Source organism: Amia ocellicauda, chromosome 15 (assembly GCF_036373705.1).
Source record: "Amia ocellicauda isolate fAmiCal2 chromosome 15, fAmiCal2.hap1, whole genome shotgun sequence".
Classification (NCBI taxonomy): domain Eukaryota; kingdom Metazoa; phylum Chordata; class Actinopteri; order Amiiformes; family Amiidae; genus Amia; species Amia ocellicauda.
In genome coordinates, this window is record NC_089864.1 from 9182337 (window position 1) to 9204230 (window position 21894).

A 21894-nucleotide genomic window follows, 5' to 3' on the forward strand; every position below is an offset into this window, starting at 1 on the left:
ATGTGTCAAATTACTATTAAAAAAGCATGCTTACAAAAAGGAATAAAGTAATGCAGAATAAACAGATCTTATATATATATATATATACACATACATACACACACACATACACATATACACTCACCTAAAGGATTATTAGGAACACCTGTTCAATTTCTCATTAATGCAATTATCTAACCAACCAATCACATGGCAGTTGCTTCAATGCATTTAGGGGTGTGGTCCTGGTCAAGACAATCTCCTGAACTCCAAACTGAATGTCTGAATGGGAAAGAAAGGTGATTTAAGCAATTTTGAGCGTGGCATGGTTGTTGGTGCCAGACGGGCCGGTCTGAGTATTTCACAATCTGCTCAGTTACTGGGATTTTCACGCACAACCATTTCTAGGGTTTACAAAGAATGGTGTGAAAAGGGAAAAACATCCAGTATGCGGCAGTCCTGTGGGCGAAAATGCCTTGTTGATGCTAGAGGTCAGAGGAGAATGGGCCGACTGATTCAAGCTGATAGAAGAGCAACTTTGACTGAAATAACCACTCGTTACAACCGAGGTATGCAGCAAAGCATTTGTGAAGCCACAACATGTACAACCTTGAGGCGGATGGGCTACAACAGCAGAAGACCCCACCGGGTACCACTCATCTCCACTACAAATAGGAAAAAGAGGCTACAATTTGCACAAGCTCACCAAAATTGGACAGTTGAAGACTGGAAAAATGTTGCCTGGTCTGACGAGTCTCGATTTCTGTTGAGACATTCAGATGGTAGAGTCAGAATTTGGCGTAAACAGAATGAGAACATGGATCCATCATGCCTTGTTACCACTGTGCAGGCTGCTGGTGGTGGTGTAATGGTGTGGGGGATGTTTTCTTGGCACACTTTAGGCCCCTTAGTGCCAATTGGGCATCGTTTAAATGCCACGGCCTACCCGAGCATTGTTTCTGACCATGTCCATCCCTTTATGACCACCATGTACCCATCCTCTGATGGCTACTTCCAGCAGGATAATGCACCATGTCACAAAGGTCCAATCATTTCAAATTGGTTTCTTGAACATGACAATGAGTTCACTGTACTAAACTGGCCCCCACAGTCACCAGATCTCAACCCAATAGAGCATCTTTGGGATGTGGTGGAACGGGAGCTTCGTGCCCTGGATGTGCATCCCACAAATCTCCATCAACTGCAAGATGCTATCCTATCAATATGGGCTAACATTTCTAAAGAATGCTTTCAGCACCTTGTTGAATCAATGCCACGTAGAATTAAGGCAGTTCTGAAGGCGAAAGGGGGTCAAACACAGGATTAGTATGGTGTTCCTAATAATCCTTTAGGTGAGTGTATATATATATATATATTATATATACATACACACACACACACACATTTCTAAGAATTGTTTTTTGTCAGTCACTGAAGAGCAAAGTACATTAACAAAGACGGTGAATATAAGATGTTCACAGTTCCGGAAATTTTAGTACAAGTGCATGCCAAATTAATTTTTAAAATGCGTTAGAAATATTTTTTGCTTAATCTTGAATGAGTTAATGTTCAAAAAGCCTACTACATCACTTCAAAAGAGAAATCTAATCATTACAATTATTTTTCTCTTATAAAATGTAATTTAATGAGACCTTCATTTATTTATTGAAATTATTTTATCATGAAAAACCTCTTCGCGATGTCGTAACTTATTCCCCAAGACCGTCTTGGGAGACGGACGAGCCATGCGATAGGCCTTATAGACACCCTTTTGCGGGGAATCCCCCCTCCCCACGTTTAAGTACTTCTTCACAAATTATTCTCTTCTATGGCTTCTCAAGTGGAACTGTGGTCCCTAAACGCAACAGAATTACTACAGTTCATGTGTGTGACAGATCATCAAAAACACTAGTTTCTGAGGCATGTTAACTCAACAATGCACCTTTTTTTCCATAAAAAGATTCACATAACCATGTAGCAGCATTCTGACAAAATATTACATTGAAAATTTATATTGACGATGAGCTTACGCATGTCATAACATTTTACGTGAACTGTCTGTCAGGGCCCTCCCTGGGAGTCTTCTCAAGTACCCAAGCTGGTGGCAGAACATTGTAGCCAGAAACAATTTTAATGCAACACTAAATATCCTAAACCCTCACACAACATTTCTTCCAACAACTGTCCCCCAACCACACACACACACATGCACGCACGCACAGTTCCTCCTCTCACAATTCTTTGTTTTGTTCATTTTGCTGTGTGTAACAGATTTATTTTCCCCCCCTTCGGTGAACAATTGAGTATCACTCATTGTTTGCAGTTGTTTTTTCTACAAAATAATCAGATCTTGTTTTTAGATTTTGCTGTACCATTACAGGCTGTGAAGGGTTTAATACAGTGGCTCATGCTTTTCCAATTGGAAAGGTAAAACCCCTCTGCTGGTCTTCAATGCCACCTTTGCCATTGTTGGCTAAGGCAAGAAGTACCCAGAGGACGGCACACAATGGGCCTAGCGCCATCAAGGGAGATTGGAATGACCCCTGTCACCCGATGTTACATGCATCAGCCATTCTATCTCCATCAAATCCTCCAGTGGGCACTGTGGATAGTAGCGGGTGGCTCACTTTGCAGTGAGCCAAGTTCAGAAACTGGTGATTCCAAATTTGGGAAAAAAAACGGGGAAAATGTGATATTGTAAAATTAACGAATTACATTTAAAAAGATGCTCACCCCATCGCCAGCTCTGACTGGCAGTAGAGAGGTCGTGAGCAGTGAAATCCTATCCATCGTTGCTCCTGACAATGCGGAGATTCAAAAGCCATACGACACCATCTAATCAGGCAGGTGGATTGCCCCAGTTTAATGATTGCAGATAGGGCTAGAATGAATGTCAATTTTGATTGATATTAACCTGAAACCAATTCACAGTCAAGCACAAATAGGAAGAAGACCCTACATGCTTTATAGTGACACTGTTTTAAGTCCCGCCAAAAAAAAAAAAATGTATCACGAACTTCCAAAATCTCAGAATCATGGAGTCGAGGGAGGATATAGGTAGGAGGGACAGCCACTTACATTTTGTTTTCTTTACTTTCTTACTTTACAAAAAAATTATAATAATAGACGCTCTCCTTGTGAAACAAAATGGTGGTAAATTAATTGGATTTCTCAGGATTATTAAAAGCACTGATAATGTGATCTAGAGCAGAAAAGCTAACCTGAAATTCACTTGCTCCCAAGTGATCAAGATTAAAAGGCATACCGGACATAATCAAAGACAAAACAAATATACATTTCCCTGCAGTTGCATGACTTCAGATCCAAAGAGGTTATGATGACAACATTAAAATATGGGCAGTCAACAGCAGGCTGTCAGATTGGTGTATGAAGAGGAAATAGAATTAAATAAATCTGGAGGCATGCGGTTTACTGCAGAGGATTCTTTAAACAAATTATCAGCATAACCTCTTTTGGATTTACCTTATTTAAATTATTTATTGGATTTAGGAGAGATCTATCAATATCATGGTGTCATTCCACTGTGCTTATCTTCAGGTCCAATAAACAATTCCATCGTAATGTAGCAGTATTAAACTGGCAGCTCAGTTACCGCTACAAACAACTCTAGTTCTGCTAGTACACATCATCGTGTGCAACAGCACTTGAAGTCAAAAGTGTGAGGGTCATTAAAGGGTCATCAATTTGCTTTTATACATTTATTTAGGTTACTTATTACTTATTGAATGATATACCTAAAGCAAATCCATATGAATATAAAGCACCTGTTATTCATTTCATATTTCTTTCACCATCCATTCAATGCAAGAGATGATATGGTCACGGAAAAAATGGTTCAGAGATATGAGTAAAGGGGGCTTTATTAACATTATCTACGGATCAACTGATTATAAAATACTCTGTCCCCCTACCCCAACTCTGACCTGTTATTATTCCCCAAATCACATTCAGGAAGTACAATATTAAAGTATGCGATGTGGTAGGTGTAGCTTAGATGGTAGTTAAAAGTAGATTCATTCCAGAGACCAAGAGGCAATACTCTCAAGGGGCATAGCTTTGATCTGCCTATTTGGAATAAAGTAAAATGCAAAACACCAGGTTTTATTTGGTACAAATTAAAGGAAAATATGGATTTCAAAATCCACATACAGTATATACTAAGTTTGTGCTTATGGCCCCGTGGTTTAAGAAAAGGGACCAGTGGAGTGCTGTGATGCGTTTAGCAAGGTATTCAACAACATTTTAGGTTACTTCATAAAAACATAACATGAATACAGTGATTAGGGTAAAAAAGCTGTTCTACTGGGCAGGTCTACTCATCAGTGAGAAGAGTGCCTGGATTTCTGCACAGAACCATTGAAGCAGCTTACACAATGCCTGCAAACGTTTGTAACTTGCAGATAAATTTGCATTGTCTGTCATCTTGGAGAACAAGTACTGGCACTGCGTGGGCACGATGAATCGGATGGCTCCCCGACTCGCAAGGACTCATGAATACAGCTCACAGTTAGTCAGCAAGTGTGATCCTTTACTGAAGAAACTTTTCTAAGCAGGATTCACAATGCACTTTTTGTCTGCTGCACTGAGCTAAGGTTCTAAATCATGTCCTTAAGTTTTTCAGCAAACAAAAGACATTATAAATAAAACTTGGATTAAAACTATTATTAACGATTATTGGATAAAACTATTCATATATAGCATAGTTTAAAGAATTGGTCTGTTCCATGATTTGGTCCATTCCATAATGGGTTGTTCTATTCCATCACAGCCCGTCCAGTTCCATGTCTTTGGTACTTTTTCCAAGTTAGTTAAGACAGGATGTAGGCAATAGGCAATGTGACGCACCTTAAAGTATTAAAATGTTGTTGTTATGCTTTTTATTCAATCATTTATTTTAAATTCAGAGGCATACAGTGCATGTATAAACTAAACTGGCTGATATAAAAAAAAAAAAACCGATGCTGCGTGCTCAAGGGGTCACTAATAAATTCTAACTCCCATCGAAAAGTGTTAAGGGATTCTTAATAAGGGACTATCTACAAAGTGTAAAAATAACCTGGGTTACACATACATATGTATGCCAATGATAGGATACAAAAAACAGGAGCAAAATTCTGTATATAGGTAAGTTAATTAGAAAAATCCTAATTACAATATCTGAAAACATATTTTGTTTGGTAAAACTTACATGCAAGGAGGTAAATGAAATATGAATGTTCCATTAAAAGGTATGCCTAAAATGTATGGGATATTTAATAAAAAAAATATGCATGCAACTGATCAATTGCACGGGGAGGGGGGGGGGTAGGTCATAGATGTCATGGCTTGGCTTGGCTTGACAAGGGAATCTGGAAGTTTCTCCATCTCTCATTGGAGGTGCTGTATACTCACTTATCTGCTGGCAATTTTGGTCTGAGTGTTAATGACCTTGCCATTTCCAACAGATGACACTTCAATTTAAACAGCAAGCTTTCTGGACACAACCCTGCATCCAACAAATCATTTCTCAGCACCATATTGTTGTCATTTCTTATTTACAGCTTACATCAAGCAAATGTGCCTGCCTCATTCTTTTATGTGTCACATCAAAAGTGTATTTTATTTATAATACAGCCTACAGAATACAGCACTGCAAAACAAAATGTAAAACACACACAATCATGCAGCAGTTTATTTTTTATTTTTTAAGCCTTCTGACCATGTCACACATATCTGTGTGTTTCTTTACGCCAAAGTGTTATCATCGTAACTTATTATTCCAGTAGAAATACCTTCTGCAAAAACATTTCAAAGTTGACAGCATGAAAGAGTAATGGGAAGGAAACTTCTCCTCGCCCGCAAAGTGCACCAAAGCCTCCTGGTACAGCACTGCACACTGAAGCAACAGCGAGAATTCCCCACAAACCCAGTTCTGCAAACACAGCCTCAAGCTATGCATTCAGGAGTTGTGGTTGCTGTTGATGGAACAGCTGGCATGACAAATGTAGGGGGGGACGGGGACCCAGTATGACCAGTCAAAATTCAAAGATTCAAATAAAAAAAGGCAAATATTATGCATGTTGATTACCTTACGTCTCTTTAATAAGATTATACAGTTTGAGTAACCATAATCTCTCACAATCAATTTGGATCAATGCTGACAAGTTGACAACAGTAACTACACAAGTGAATGAGAGATTACTCCACATGCTCCTTTAAAATGTCACAAAGCAACAAGTGGGCAGGAACTCAAGTACTCAATACAACACCCAGCATCAGAGAGTCAGGCTCTTTCCACTGGCTCAAGGTTTAGACGCTTGCAGAACCGTGATACACTGCCAGGATAGATCGCACAATCTTATTTTGGTATTGGGTTCATATCTTATACTATAGTATACGTTTTAATTACCTTTTCAACACTCAGACTTCTCCCTGTGCTTTTGTCAGTTCAGTTGTCGATTCTAAATGGAGAGGGAAGGTGGAGGAGAAAAAGTAAAACAAAGAAAACAAGCCATTGTACGTATGGATGGCTCAAAATGGGGGACGGCAAAATGCACCTTTTATGAAGTACATGCTGTACATAAACATGAGTTACAGCACAATCAGTTGTCAGTGCTGTGGCAATATTAAAGTACTAGGCCTTGAACTCCAACGGTGAGGGACTGAATTGTTTGTGAAGTGGGCTTCTCCTACAAACACAGCAGATATACATTTACTCAAATTTAACAGTCTCCTTCCTCTCCACCTGCTTGAGCACAAAGCTGGCCAACTGCTACTTGGTCCAGACCCAAGCTGAGACAGGTGCAGATGCCACAGTTTGTCTGAATCCCCTGAACTGGATCTGTCAATTGTTTAGTCTACAATCTGGATTTTTTTTTTTTTTTAATTCAACCTTATCCCAGATGTTTGATAGATCCTTACCTTCTCCAACTAGTCAACAGTGTTCCCTTCATACAATAGTGCATAACTATAATTCAGCTTCACACTGGAAAGTTTTTTAATTTTTTCCAGAAGACTGTTGTTTAGGACTACTCTAGGTTAATTACAATAGTTACATTAAAAAAATAAAAACATCTAGTAACCACCAGTAATGTTGTTATGCAGTAAATAAATCTGGAAAAGTAAACTGGCAAATCTACTGCTGTATAGCGGATCTCCAGAAAAAATAAATAAACCATGTTGAGAATATAAAATATAGCGCAAGATGTAAAATACTTCATACAGAATCAGACGACGTATTCTTTAAAATTACTTTATGCGCTTTGACTGCAAGTCTGCTGCACTCAGTCTCAGATCAATTGGCCTCACTAACTGAACAGCAACAGGTTCCATTCTGCCCAATACAATGACAAAATCGCTATATTCACTAACAGCAGTAAAATTTGCAATATGCAACCCTGCTTAAAACAATGAGTGTAAAAAAATATTAAAAAATGAAGTACCACACTGGAGTTTTTCTGCATTTAAAGTGTTGTTTAAAATGCAAACTGTATTCACTGAAGGGGATTATTTCACAACATGCAGGTGTGTGTTAAATATAGCTATATAAACATTTTCAAGAAAAATAAAAAGAATATGGGTGAAGAAATGGCTGGGGAGGCGAGGGCAATCTGCTGCGAGAGCTGGAGCTGAGCAACGGTGACAGGCTATATCCATCCCACAGTATGACTATCGCATTGTAGGTATCAATATTTTGAGCAGACCTGGGTTGAAAATAATATTTTGCCTGTATTACACCATTTAAATAACCTGCCCCAAACCAAAAATTGTTATTGTAAGTATTTGAATAAATACTTCAAATACTCCTGGCATGTTTATTTTCTGTTTTTTTTCTTCAATCAGCTTAATTCATTGGCTGCTGCCAGTCTCCATTTTTAAAATGCGTGACCCATCCCGATTCTAGTCATAAATATAGCATGTTTGATATTATCATAGCAGCTTCGAGTAGCTAAAGTTTCGATCGGAGGGCAAACAATTTCATGTGTAATTAGTCGGTCCACGATCCATCGGTAGCGGGAACACGCCCCGACCAGGCTGCTTATCAGTGCAGATTTGTCGGGATGGCCAAAATTTTGAGTAGTGTGTGCCTAGCTTAAAAAGACGAAGGGGTCACATTGTAGAGGATGATCTCAGGCATCATACTGGCCTTGAATCAAACCATATCTAAATTCACATATTACCAGGAGTGACGTTATATTATGTAGTCATTGGAACCCATAGATTTCTGTATTATACATCTATCAAACCCCTACAGTCAAACAATTTATTTATTTATTTTTTTACTACAACACTTTGAATTCATGTTTTATTATTGCTCATTGTGTGACCCACACAGCAGTTTGTGAATATGTACAATTCTTACAATAGTGGCTACCCTATCATTACGCTAATTCAGAGACATGTGGCACCCCATGCACTGCTGCACAAAAGCGTACAACATCGCGTTCTGCATTTTAGTGGCGGTACATGCCTGCGTGTTGGTTCACGATGTCTCGCATATGACAGTTATTGCCATGTTGACTGTATGCAAGGGAAAGTAGCTGGGTTGCCTGGCTTCTGAGCAGGCTCGGCAAGCTGCGGCCCGACAATGGTAGCAAATTATTTACTTATTATTTATTTATTTCAGTTCTATTCTCGACTATCCACTAGTGCCTTCAGCCCCTGAGCTCCTCTGACCCTATCAGTTCTCAATCACCTGGACTGCTGTGATAGACATGGAGGCCAAGGTATATGGCTCCTATATTTGGCACTCATTAATTATGCATATGATTAGCTCAGTGAATGATGTGGAAAATAATTACTGGGTGCAGTAGGGCTTCCCCACACCAAGCCATAATTGTGTTTTAATGGCGGTTGCTGAATGGAGCTCAAAATCTTAAATAAAAATATATATATGTATATACAAGTTTAAAATGATACGTTGAGTCATCCGAGAGATAAACTCACCTTTTTTTACTGCAAAAATGCAAAACATCCTTTTTTTAAATCGTAAATTACAAACCCAGTATGTGTTGGCAGGTTTCCACATTTGGCAAAAGCCAAGCCGTCAGGTATTGGCTTTTCCACAGATTAAAAAAAAAACATACTTTGTCAAGTTTTGGATTTTTGCAATTTATGATAGCAGTGCATGTCAAAGTTCTGATTTGTTCTAGGATCAAGACTTAACTTGGGACTGTCAAATATAATATTCAGCACACATTAGAATTTGTTGGGAAGTTTATTTTTTTAATTATATCTAGTATGTTGAACACCGCAAAGAACCGATTGTTGTTTTTATAGCTCACATCTGCATCATATATAGACTTAATAAAAAATAAAAAAAATACAACAAACCCACCAATCACAAATTATAGGACTCTTGTGATTGGTAGGGGAGTCAATGTTATGATTTAATTCACTTTAGTTTGGCCTATTGCTTCAAAACTTAGTATGGTAAAAATCAGATCAATTTGCAAAAACATTGGCCTAGTTGTAACATATTTAAGAATTATATAAAAACTGAACTTTGGTAAACACACAGATCCATTATGTTTCAAAGTTTCCACGAACACACAAAACATGTTTCAGTCCAAAATTCATACGTTGAAAAAAATTGTGCACCTAGAATCTATACACTTGATTCTTTTATTCCAAGGTGCAGATCATCACATTTGTTATCAGGTTCTGTCTTTTCCTTGTGTCTTATATTTCAGGACAATTACAAGGGTTCAGGCTTAAGTGGTTGCATTCCGTAAGAGATGTCATTAAACAGTATAACACATCACTGATGCTCGACAGATTTGCCATTCCTGCCGTAATGAATATTGCAATGCAGAACCTTGTAATCATGGCAAACAGTTACACATGTGCATCTCATTGCAAGAATCGTGCACATGTGTATCATTCACATGTGTGCTGTTGCTATGCAAAGCTTTTATGTTATCTTTACTTTTCATGACCAATACCCAATCAATTTAACCCCTCACCCCATCGCACGAAAAAGGAGTCCATTGGTCAGCGGAATAAAAAACAAGCAGGTGCATCTTTCCTAACAGTGTACATCTCATTGCAAATCGCAGCTCTTAAAATCAGTGTTACATTTCATGACATTTTACACGTGGATTTAAAAATCAGTTTTGTTTAACCGCACTTTTCACTTTGATTTTACAACTTAGCATCCTGAGCAACAACAAATAAAACCCTAAATGATGGCGTATTTTGTTATTAATATTCATCGAAAAATAAGACTGCAGACTAGAAACCTAACTGCTACAATTCTGATAGGCAACTGAATATACAATCCTAAATTATTCCATACTAATTCCAAATGTTTACTCAGACTACAAATAAAGCATCATATCAAGTTTTCAGATGCCTGATTTTATTTTGTCATTTTTTATTCTGTGTTCTAATCCTTGACTTCCTAGCCCTCGCTAAGTGTCGTAACAGGCTTTCCTAATTTGCATAGGCCCTTCATCAGATGACAACTGGATTTGCAGGTACAAAACTCAATTTCATACTATGTCAGGATTAAATCTTAAACACATAAATAGGATAATCTTGGTAAAATAAAAACAATTTTAAAGACCTCAAGCTTTTACATTATGACATGTTGTATACCATCTGAGAGACAGTCTGTAAATTGTGAGGTAATTTGCAGGGTTAAGCGTGTTGTCCCCCTCCCACCTCCACCCATTTAATTACTGTAAATGTACAGTTGCTACAACACCCATCTCTTAAAAAATAAATTAATAAAATGCTGTATTTTTTATGGTCATTTCCATCATTATCAATACAGCAAGAAATACATTTTGCAAAACACTTAAATCTAACCTCAATAAAGTTTTATTTTTTAAAACTGTGCTGTTAAAATGCAATGTTTCACTGTTTCAATGTCTCAGTGCAATTATTGCTGCCAAAACCAACTCATTATGGATGCGATTCGGAAACAGAATTTAGTAACCCAACATTTTCAAAACCGTGCAATTTGTGGGAGCTCCATCCAAAGACGCAAGTGTTACTTAATATTTAAAAAAGAAAACATTACATGATCCATTATAACATAATTTGAAACTCAAAGAGAAATACAATTAGACAGTCAGTCTCAACCTACCCCTGGTTAGAATCATAAATGGAGAAATATAGAAACAAGCTAGCAATCATTAGAAACAAAAGAAATATGTTCAAATATACTTTGTTAAAAGAAATGTCACCACCTGATAGTTTAGGAAGCACTGCAGGACATGAAAAATAAATTTACATTGGAATTCAAGTTGAATAAGGAGGGACCTTCCACTTCTAAACACAAACTAAAGTGAGTCTTATAAAAATTACAAAACTACAAAACATTTCAGATTAGAACTTCTTGTAGTAGGCTAAGCATTTTAATTAGGGGCAGCGCATTTTATTGGACATTTTAAGAAAGAGCATCGTGAGCAGAAAAACAAGGGTAGAAGATGAGAGAACACACTTTAAAACCCATTAAGACCATCACAATTTTCTGGTACAGTGCAACCTAATTTTGCCCTTGTGCAATTGGCATTTTGCATAATTTCCCAACATTTATTGCTTCCGACCAAATCACTACTAAACGCTGTAGCACCTCCATAAAACTGATTCTTTGAAATCTGTAGTGCAGTGTGACTTCTTTATTTTGTCACTAAAAGTAATGCAGATTTTGGAGTTTATTCTGTGCATTTTGATGCAGCATCACACCTTTTTTTTTTTTTTTTTGAGCACACTAAACTGATAGTAGTGCATTTCATGGATAAAGAAATCATATTGCATCCCTAATTCAGCTCAAACCACAGTGCAGCATGGGCCACTGCACACAAAATATAAAAATACAACGTGATGTTCAAATTTTATTTAAAATACAGATGGAATGTAACCGACTTCCAGTTTTGTAAAAAAAACTAAACTGTTCGAATCATGAAAACATTTTCTTCTCAACCATGTCATTTACATTAATGTACTGCAGTCACTAAAAATTCAAGAGTATTTATTGATATACAACTTATTTTGCCATGGTCAGTTCTGAGGAAAACATCATATCAAGCAATATAAATCAAGTCAAGTTAGACATGTTAAAAAATATATACATTACAATTTATGTTTTTGGTTGTATTGAAAGACCAACACACACTCACGAAAAACAACCAATCACATCACCATGCCTCATCGTTCCAAAACTCAGGTTTCCCAGCTTTTTCTAATAAGGAATGACAGCACTGTAGAAGCACCTCTGCTCTGACAGGATCGTCCCTCCCCCAGAATTACTCGAGTACAGAACAGGACTCACAATACTGCGAATAAGAGAGGGTAAGAAATGAATGGCAGCGCTATGTCATTTTCTTTCAGAGCCTTCCAAAAAACGTGTTTGCGCTGTAAAACATTCAGACTATTCTCAATTCACATAGAAGGGATGGTACATACTTGAATGAATACATAAATATATAAATAATAAAAAACTTTGACCATGGGATCCACAGACGACACTGGAATCTGTATTCCGTCATTCCAAAGAATGTTTTTTCCCCGGCAGCCAAGACCCATTTTCAAAGAAATTCCTGTCATATTTTTGTTTGTTTGTTGGTCCGTTTTTAATCTTCGCCATATTCTTAAAAAACATTTTCTGCAGACAGAAAAAAAATTAAGGTTTTTTTTTTTTAACCCTATAACTGCATGCCTATAATATGGTCAACATTACTACAGTAAAAGATAAAAAAAAAAATACTGCTGTTGGTTCAGCTGGTAAAAAAAGTACCATCTGCTACTACAGCTATTCAAATCCTGCATATTCTTAAAAAAAACATGACTCAGAGGCTTCTCCACCATCAACGTTACATTGCTAAAGTTGGACTGATCCCATTTTTCTATATTTTCCTACTGTCCACTTTCCCCACCCAATTCATTTCCTTGGCCAATATTCTCCACATTGACACATGAAAAACAAGTGCAGGCCAGGCTCGAGCAGAAAGTAAGCCAGAGTGTATTTAAAAGTCTAAGTATCCATCATTTACAATGCGTTGAAGCACCGGAGACACTCTTACGCTGATGTGGATAATTAAAGTGCAGGAGCCTCTTAAACATGTAATACAGTCTTTTATCAAAAGAAGTCAATCTATCTCAGGCTGACAGCTAACAGCATATGATCTGGTAAACAAATACTTTCACGCGGTATAAAAGTGCCATTAAAGGCCAAAACTGTCAACACAAATTCCATTTTTGCTGGAGAAAAAAATATAAACTGTTGATCACCTCTGGTTGCCTTAACTAGCATGGAGGTTGTCATGGAAACATTTCTATGAAGTTCACAGTGATAAAAACAGAAACATTTCCAGTTTAATTGCTATTAGGCTTAGCACTGCACAGTTTATTTATACTTGAAGCCCATACATTAAAACACTGGCAGACCGCATAAAAGACAATGTTTTGACAAATGAAACTATAGTACACAAGCTTTTGTTTTTCATTTTTTCCAAAACACTGAAAACCCCTCCAAGGTTGAACGAGCAACGATCTATTTTTACAAAAAGTTGCTGGGGGATGGGTGGGGGTGAAGGAACTAGGCACAGACAATCTGGAGTTCACTGCATGGGAAAGATCATGATGTAGCTCAGAGAAACAGCATGAACACCGTCAACAACAACAACAACAACGCAATGGTCATTTGTACTTTTTACAACAAGCAATGGAAGGATGCTACATTTACGTGTCCATCGTTTAAAGGGTTACAAAACTAAAATAAGTTTTCTTATCAGAAAGTTTTCTTATTAGGCTTTCTTGTATTAAAGTAATCATGTACTTTTTTGTGTAACATAATAGATACAACTTAATAATGATATATTATTATTATTATTATTATTATTATTATTATTATTATTAATTAATGACTGAACCTCAAGGGTTGCCAACCAGCTTCAACACCAGTAGTCTAAAGGAGATTGTTCAAAGATGCAATTAAAAGTAATCATATTGTTTCAATTCTTCGTAAAGAAACACCTGATATGCTCTAGTGTTATACCAACGGACTGTGCATTTCCCATTAATTAATGATGTTATATTGTAAAATGTATCTACCATCGTATTATTTTATGAAGCATTCACTTTGAAGGAGAAGGAAAAAAACAAGCAAAAGTGAACCATTAAAAAGAGAAACATTTGAAGTACTGCCGTGCCTCTTCATTACAATGAAAAAAAAACAACTAAAAAGGCACACTGTATCTAGATACGAGACACTGCTGCGCTTAATCATCAACAAACGGTTTCTAACATTAATGCAGGTGCAGCTGTAATAGGTTTGGCACAGAATTTTAAGCAAATAGTTGTAAAACTCGTCAAAAATCCAGGTGTTGCCAAGGTGTAACGTAAACTACTACTCCATGCATGAAAACTAAGGTCTCACAATCTAAAACACCTGGTCAGGAGTGTCAGAGGCACCCTAACGTAAACTGGGAAAGGATGAAAGATGTAAAAGAGTACCAATAAAGTGTTCACCAAATGTGGGTTTAAAGCTTTTCCTTTTACTTTGAACAATCAGTGGAATTTGTGATTAAAATGCGTAAACCAGACCTGTGTTTCAAGCTACTGGCTGCCCAAAACCTGGGCGATCTATTGTTTCTAAACAGCACCAGCACTCAGCCCTCCTAATTGTAAAACTGACCACAGGTTAAGTCTGAGACCAGTGCAGTGGGGTCTGCTGGATGGGCATATTGACCGAGTTTCAGTCCACTTTACTGCAGCTCCACTGTCAGAAACTGCTCAAAAGGCCCTGGGCTAGTAATGCACTCTGCTGTAATCTGGTAATTACCAAAGACTATCAGAGTGAAATTTAAAATTATGTATTTGGCTTTGGAGACATCAAGAGCATGAAAATGAAGCAATCAACTATGGTAAGAGTTTTTGTCAATGTACATTTGTATCATCAATAATAATAATAATAATAATAATAATAGACAACTAGGTTTACAGCACATGCTTTACAAAAGTAAATAATTTACTGAATTAATATTGAAGTGAAAATTCTTGCGTAGATCTAAATTAGAAAACCTGAGTGCATTGGTGTCTTATGGGTTTGTATTTAATAATCCGATAACAATACATGAACGCAAAGATACCGCTAATACCTGTAGACAACCCTGTTAGACATGAATTGTATTGCTGTAGTGAGCTATAAAACGGTCATGCAAATGCAATTTAACAAACAAAGGATACCAATGAAAAACGTCATACAGCAACCTTCAATTGACCAAGATTATAGATAACGTAAAATCATTTCAGTTTTTAAATCAGTATGTAAAAAAGCATGACTTAACAATAACATGCAAACCACGCTAATATCATTTTCATACAAAGTAGGGAATGCGTGTGTGTACATCAATATATGAAATCGGATCAAATAACTCATAATTTATACTGGACTCGTAAATACAGTGAAGTCAGTGTTTTGAGCTCTAATCACTGTTTTGCGTCTTATTAAGACGCACAGCTGACCAACTTTAGCACAAGAAAGCCCCCATTTAAACCTCTCACTGAGTCACATGTTAACAAAGTGCCACTAAACCGACACTGGATATTAATGTAATTATCTTCCACATCTCCAGCAAAAACTTTTAAAACGTCACAGCTACACTCTCCTCATCTACATTTAATTTTGATCACTTGACAGTGCTCGCAACGGACCATTTTATACGCGTAACTCAAATCTAACTGCCCACACTTATTCATAAAAAATACATTTAAATAATAATAATAATAATAATCGTTCTCATTGTATGGAAATAATAGATCTGCCTGCCAGGTTAAAAAAACAGCAAGATGTCACAGAATCGGCGCGATTAGCACTGATTGCCATTATTGTGATTAATAATAATATCCTGGGTGTCCAATGACGTTATTCATCTTGACCACAAAGGGTTACTGGTCATCTCAAATCTGGACTTGACTTCCCCGGATTAGACACATGTGCCGCTCAGTCCACACTAGTCCCACTATTGCACAGGCTGGCTCTCCAAAACCGCATCTCAACTCATCCAACATCTCCGGGAGTTGCGTCCCTCCAGTTGTGTTGCAAAACGACCTACATTTACCCGTGCAATGCTCGTGTGCACCCCGGTGGATGTGTACTCGTTCAAGAAAAAGAGAGAGAGAGAAAAAGAAAGCACCCTGACTGACACGCAGCACCTCCAGAAACGTGATTTCGTGCAGGAAAGAGCTGACTTTTACACTCAGTCCTGCTCTAAACTTTACACCGGCCATGCATCTTGTGTTCCCCCCGAAAGCCGACGAGTTGTTGTTTTCTGTATAATCTCCCGCAAGGAAAAAAGTACGATATGCGATAAAGTAGCTACTCTCACCCATGTAGAGACAGCAGAAGAATGCACTGGTAACTTAATAACAACACACACAACAATACAAAGATGATGTACAATGTAACAACAGTGCATGGCAAATCATAGCAAAACGGGCTGATCTGCCTGCGTTTGCGCCTCACATGCAACCCCGAGCAGCAAGTGAAGTTTGGGGAGCTTGCAACGTAATGAGAAAAGTGAAAGTCAGAGGAGAAGGAGAAAAAAAGGGAGAATCGCCGAAGAGTGCAAACTTACCGAAATGCAGGTTTCTGCGTCCCTTCTGGAAATTAAACACACACACACACACACACACACACACACACACACACACACAAGAGGCAGCAGATCGGGGAGAAGTTGTTGCCGCGACTTTTGGTGCGCCGGGGCAGCGGCTCACATGTGCCAGTGCGGCTTAATGAGAAAACAGCAAATGAACAACAAGCCGAAGAATAAATAACAACTGGGATATTCCTCCGCTGGCGCCGGGGCTCGGAGATACACGCGTTGTCTGGCGCTTCTCTTCTTCAGCCACCGCTGCTGTTATTATTAATGCAAAAGAAGAGGGGAAAACTACACTCGAAGTCCTGTTAGATGGCTCTCACATGACTCACGGGGTGCAGATGTAGTCTGTTTTGGCATCACAATTCGATATATCTTTAAAATTATTCAACGAAGTATTTGGGACTAGCTTATTAGAATACAGCCCCCGGGGAGGTACTCTGGCGGAGTTGGATATTGTTATTTTTTGGCGTGCCTCGACCTCAGGTGACGTCACGTCCACCTGCTATGTAAACAAGAAAGTCTTTGGAAGTTGTTTTGTTGCTCCTTTTTTTTTTTGCTCTGGGGGGGTGGCAAGAGCAGTCAAAGTTTGCCTTCTTGACTGGGGGGGCGCTGGTTACCGCAGGATCCGTTTGCAGGCTTAATAGAGAGGAGCTCTTTGTGTTGCAGGCAAGTTGACCCTCTGCAAGGCGAGCCGGGGGCAGATACAGTGCTGGTTGAGGAGGCGCATACAGTGTGTGCATGCATGCTGCAAGGGGAGGGGACGGGCATTGTTTGGCTGGGCAACTTGCGCAGAAATGTGTGTTTTTTTGCACTGTTTTGCGGAGACGAGCCCTCAGAGCCGCACAATAATTGCAGCAACTTTGAATGCATAGGATAGAAGTATGTGGAAAGCAGGGACAAATTAAAAGCAGAAGTGGAGCGGAGGAGAAGCACGGCAGTCATTTCCGCGGTGTGCTCGCAAGGCCTTTTTAGGTTTAAACAAGAATAATGATGATATACCCGAAAGATAAAAAAAAAAGCCAAAGAAAAATATTGCTGATCTTTGCAAGTGCCCCCCCCCCCATTAAAAGTGTCTGACAGTTACACTAGCAGGTATGACAAATCAAATAATCCAGCGTGACATTTGAACCTGGAGATTTGGTGACTATTTGGATAGGGTAGCAACGTGTTCGTCCACAGACTCAGACCGAGTCATAAAGACGGGCATTAAGGGCGCAGGGGTCGCATGCACTGCAACTTAAAAACGACGGACTTTATTTTTCACAGCCTGCAGGGATGGTCGCACAATCTGTCCATCTGTCCAGAAAGTGACAATGCAGGCGTCACCTGGGTGCACATGTGTCCCCGCACAGTCGCACAGGTGTTTCAATATCTCCAGCGAATATTCATTTTGCAAGAAACCAAAAAAGACACTGCAAAAGCAACACGGCGACAAATAATGGTGCATGTGCCGAAGTGGACGAATTAATGCATTATTATTATTATTATTATTATTATTATTATTATTATTATTATTACAAATGCCGTCTGAGTGTACATTTAGAAGAGGAAAAGGGGTTTTTCCGCAACACAAATATTAGTTTATATGAATATGAAATGGGTACACTTCTGACACGTCCTTCCTTTTTTTCGCATGTCGGAGGTGGAAGTGAAGAAGAGCATGTTTGTTTGTTTGTTTGTTTGTTTGTTTGTCTGTGTTGTAATGTAGAGACGTACGTGCACATGTCTTGCACTGCCCTCAGCAAGTGCGCTCTGTTTAAAGATATTTCTGTCGTGCGACTCACAGCACGCATCAGCTGTCCCAGGCTGTGGACGTGTGAAGTGTCCAGCGTGGGACGCGTCCCGGACGTCTCTCCAGCCTGCGCAAGCTCAGCGGGACGGGTTCGGGGGGTGAAAGGTCAGGAGAAGGCTGCGTTCGAAAGGTGAAAGGTCAGGAGAAGGCTGCGTTCGAAAGGTGAACGGTCAGGACGGGGACAGCGCTTCCCTGCCGGCTGAGGGCTACAATATCATTTCAACTTTACTAAACGTGTAGTAGAATATATTGTATTATATTGAAGGTGTTCTCGAAAATATATGTGGGGTTGTTTATATTTATTCCGTGATTATTTTACCTGAATGTGAGAAATTGTATGTACATGTTTAGCAATTTAAATCTACATTATTATTATTATTGATATTATTATAATTATTAATGTTGTTGTTTGTCGTTTAAAATAGATGTTATCGTTGTTTATAGTCCATATTGAAAATAGCTATATGTTCTTTAAACAAGCGAATTTACCATGCCTTATGCATAGAGTATTTTCTTATTTAGCCTATTTTAAAAACACACACACGGGAAAAAAACAACTACACGCCAAATGAATTTGTTACATTAATTGTATATCAATATTAACAATAACAGTAATAATAATAAAAACATGGTTAACCTGTAGGCTGTGTACAATTGAAAAGCATGACATATTAAACGAGCTACTAAAGAAGGAAAAATATCAAAATAACAGGAATACATTGGCATTTGAGTTTGTTTTATTTGTGTATGCATGTTTAATTGACAGAATTCCCCGTGATGCCAGTGCATTTAATTTATATGTTTTTAAATGCATATTTTGACAATACGTACATCCAAATAATAAGTAGTTCCCTCCTCGGCTCTGTCAAACTTTGCCTCCAATACAGGCTTCAGTCATATTTGAATCTAATCTTTCGTGGGATGAAACGCCTGGCGAAATATTGATGAGCAATGGTGGGTTTATAGCGCCATCTTGTGACAGTTGTGGGTTTTCTGTTTTGTGTTGTTTTGTTTTTATATATATGGTTGTAAAAAGACAGCCTTTGTAATGTTTCAATTTCACCTTAAATCTTTACACTGGTGGAAAATATAATTTAACTGTGTATAAATGTGTGAATATGAAATTTCATATACCTATATTATATATTTAAGTATATATGCATAAACGTGTAAATATATATGTAACGTTTTAATATATGCTCACGTATATATACATGCATACATAGATCTAACATACTAATTTGCGCACACACACACATACTATATATATATACACATACATACATATATATTTACATACACACACAATTAATAAATACAATAGAAAGTTAATGTTTTCGTTGCCTTCTGTCTAATTTTATGGATGTAACATGGGGTTTAAGTTGATCAAATCTCAAATTTTCAATTAATCTTACGGAAGACAGAAGATTCAATATAAATAAATGTCGACACAATTGCAGTTAAGCAATGAAAAACACATTCAGTTATGGAACTGTAAAATATGCAACGGAAATCTTGGGGCAATGAATACATTTTAATTATGATTGAGATTCATAACTAACTTTGTGGTTGTTGTTTTTAAGAAGTGTTTTAAATATTCAGCGACAGAGTATAATAATCCGTTCAAGTTCATCTGAAATTAAAGGTCCATCCTTAGTTCTCTGTTAAGGAACACAACCGTCACACATAATTCATACGTTTTAATATTTCCTCCATAAAATAAAATTCACATACAATTATACTTAAATAACAAAAGTAGCAACTGCATCTAAAATAGTCGGTATTGTCTAATAAATAAACCAGTGTATATGCTTAATTAAAATACCCTTTTTAATTGTGAGCGCAGTAACAGACGTGTCACAATCAAAATGTAACGCGTCTATCCAATTTCATTTCAAATATCTCCACCTAAAAATAAAATAAAAGATCAAGGGGAAAAAATAAAGCAGCAACGTGTCAAATCCGCTCAGGTGTCAGATATACCCGTTAGTGGGAAATACAAACAGGTGTCTCCCGCTTCATCTAAAGGACCAATTAACTAATTAGAGCGGTTCAACCGACTGATACAGAATGAATTCGATGATTTGAATGGTGTGAATGTTGCCTGTTTAATTATATAGAGAGACATGCGTTTGGACTGCTCGGTGAAACGGGTTTCCCCAACATGCTGGGCAGTATTACTAAACTGGAGAGTGTCTAACTGCAATACGTTTTTATTTCCAGACTCCTGGATTGAATCTCTGAAGGCAGCATTCCCATTGTCTAATGAATACAGCGCTGGTGTGTGTATGAACCCGCATGAGAAGCTATCAGCTACATGGCAAAGCGCCTGCATGTTCTCACAGGTGGACTGTCCCATTCATCTCGGTGAAGATGCTTTTGATGGAAGCCCAGGCACAGATGTCCAACCAGGTCGAAGTGGCGAGCTGTACAATAATACAGCTGTCTGTCACCATCTAGTGGTAGTATTTCGACAGGCAAGGTGGAATTAATTGATATTAACTGTATGTTTTAGTTTGGAAATGTGAACAATTGCTTGCAAAATAAAACCCAAACATTTGTGTAGTATTAATACAACTTAAGTGAAGAAATGCCATTATAGGAAGTATGGTTTCTGTGGTTGTGAACTGACTTAGAATACATGTACCTATTTAAAGGGATGCTCAACTTGAAATGGTCCTTCAAACCCCCCCAGAGTAGAGTGGGGTCAGGGTTTCCATCATACCAAAGCATAGAGGCTTGCTGGTGTATTAGTTCAAAAGCACGGCTCAGTTCTGAATTTGCTTTTCATTATGTGCCTGTGTTTTTATTTTTTATTTTATTTATTTTGCATAAATCAAGTTGAATAAATCCAAGACTCCGCTTTCTACAACCCACCAAATATAGACAAACCGATTCAAAGTGCACCTTTCTCTTGGGAGGACATCCCCTTGGTGGTTTCTGTTACAGGAATACCATAAACTGATCAATTCCAGTGTTTTATTATAGCTGGCCAACTAAAAAGTAAAATAAAACAGGGACAGACTTTAGTGGCACAATGGAGATGATCAATTTGATCACCCCAGACCTGCAACAGTGTAAAAAGATAAACTATTGCAAGTGTGCTGTGATGCTGTTTAGGGCCGTGGTGCTTTGGGTCTTTAATTGCTGGGTTTAGGTCCAGCAGTGGGACGTTGCACTGGACTGTTTGGCATATTAAACACACATTAATCATCATGGAGATGGTTTGCCTGCTCATATGACATTAGCAAGTATAATGAAGGCCGTGAAAGCAGAAAATATTGTTTCCCAGGTTTCAACTATATAGTTTTGGATTGGAATAATAATCTATCTGTCTGCCCCACTAACTAACGCACTGTTTATTTGAATTACAACTTATGTTCCTCTCACCCAATTCACCGTCTCCATGGAAAGTCTTAATACAGATGAGGTTAACAGGTTTGGTGTAAAAATACAAAATCGTGAACAAGGTTCTTCTTCAGCAGGAAACATACTTTTCTATAGCTAATG

The 21894-nt window shown here is 38.0% G+C and overlaps 1 protein-coding gene across 7 annotated transcripts in view; it reads right to left on the reverse strand.

Annotated features, from left to right (window-relative positions):
* Positions 1 to 17246, reverse strand: part of foxp2 (forkhead box P2) — a 162020-nt gene extending 144774 nt beyond the window's left edge. For 2 of the 7 annotated variants that reach the window (XM_066724683.1, XM_066724682.1), the window contains exon 1: positions 16566 to 17245. The gene's annotated coding sequence lies outside the window, so the exon portion shown is untranslated. Of the gene's footprint in view, positions 1 to 16565 lie in introns of all 7 variants that reach the window. The other 5 variants (XM_066724688.1, XM_066724686.1, XM_066724687.1 and 2 more) reach the window with 4 other exon arrangements.
* Positions 17247 to 21894: the final 4648 nt, after the last annotated feature.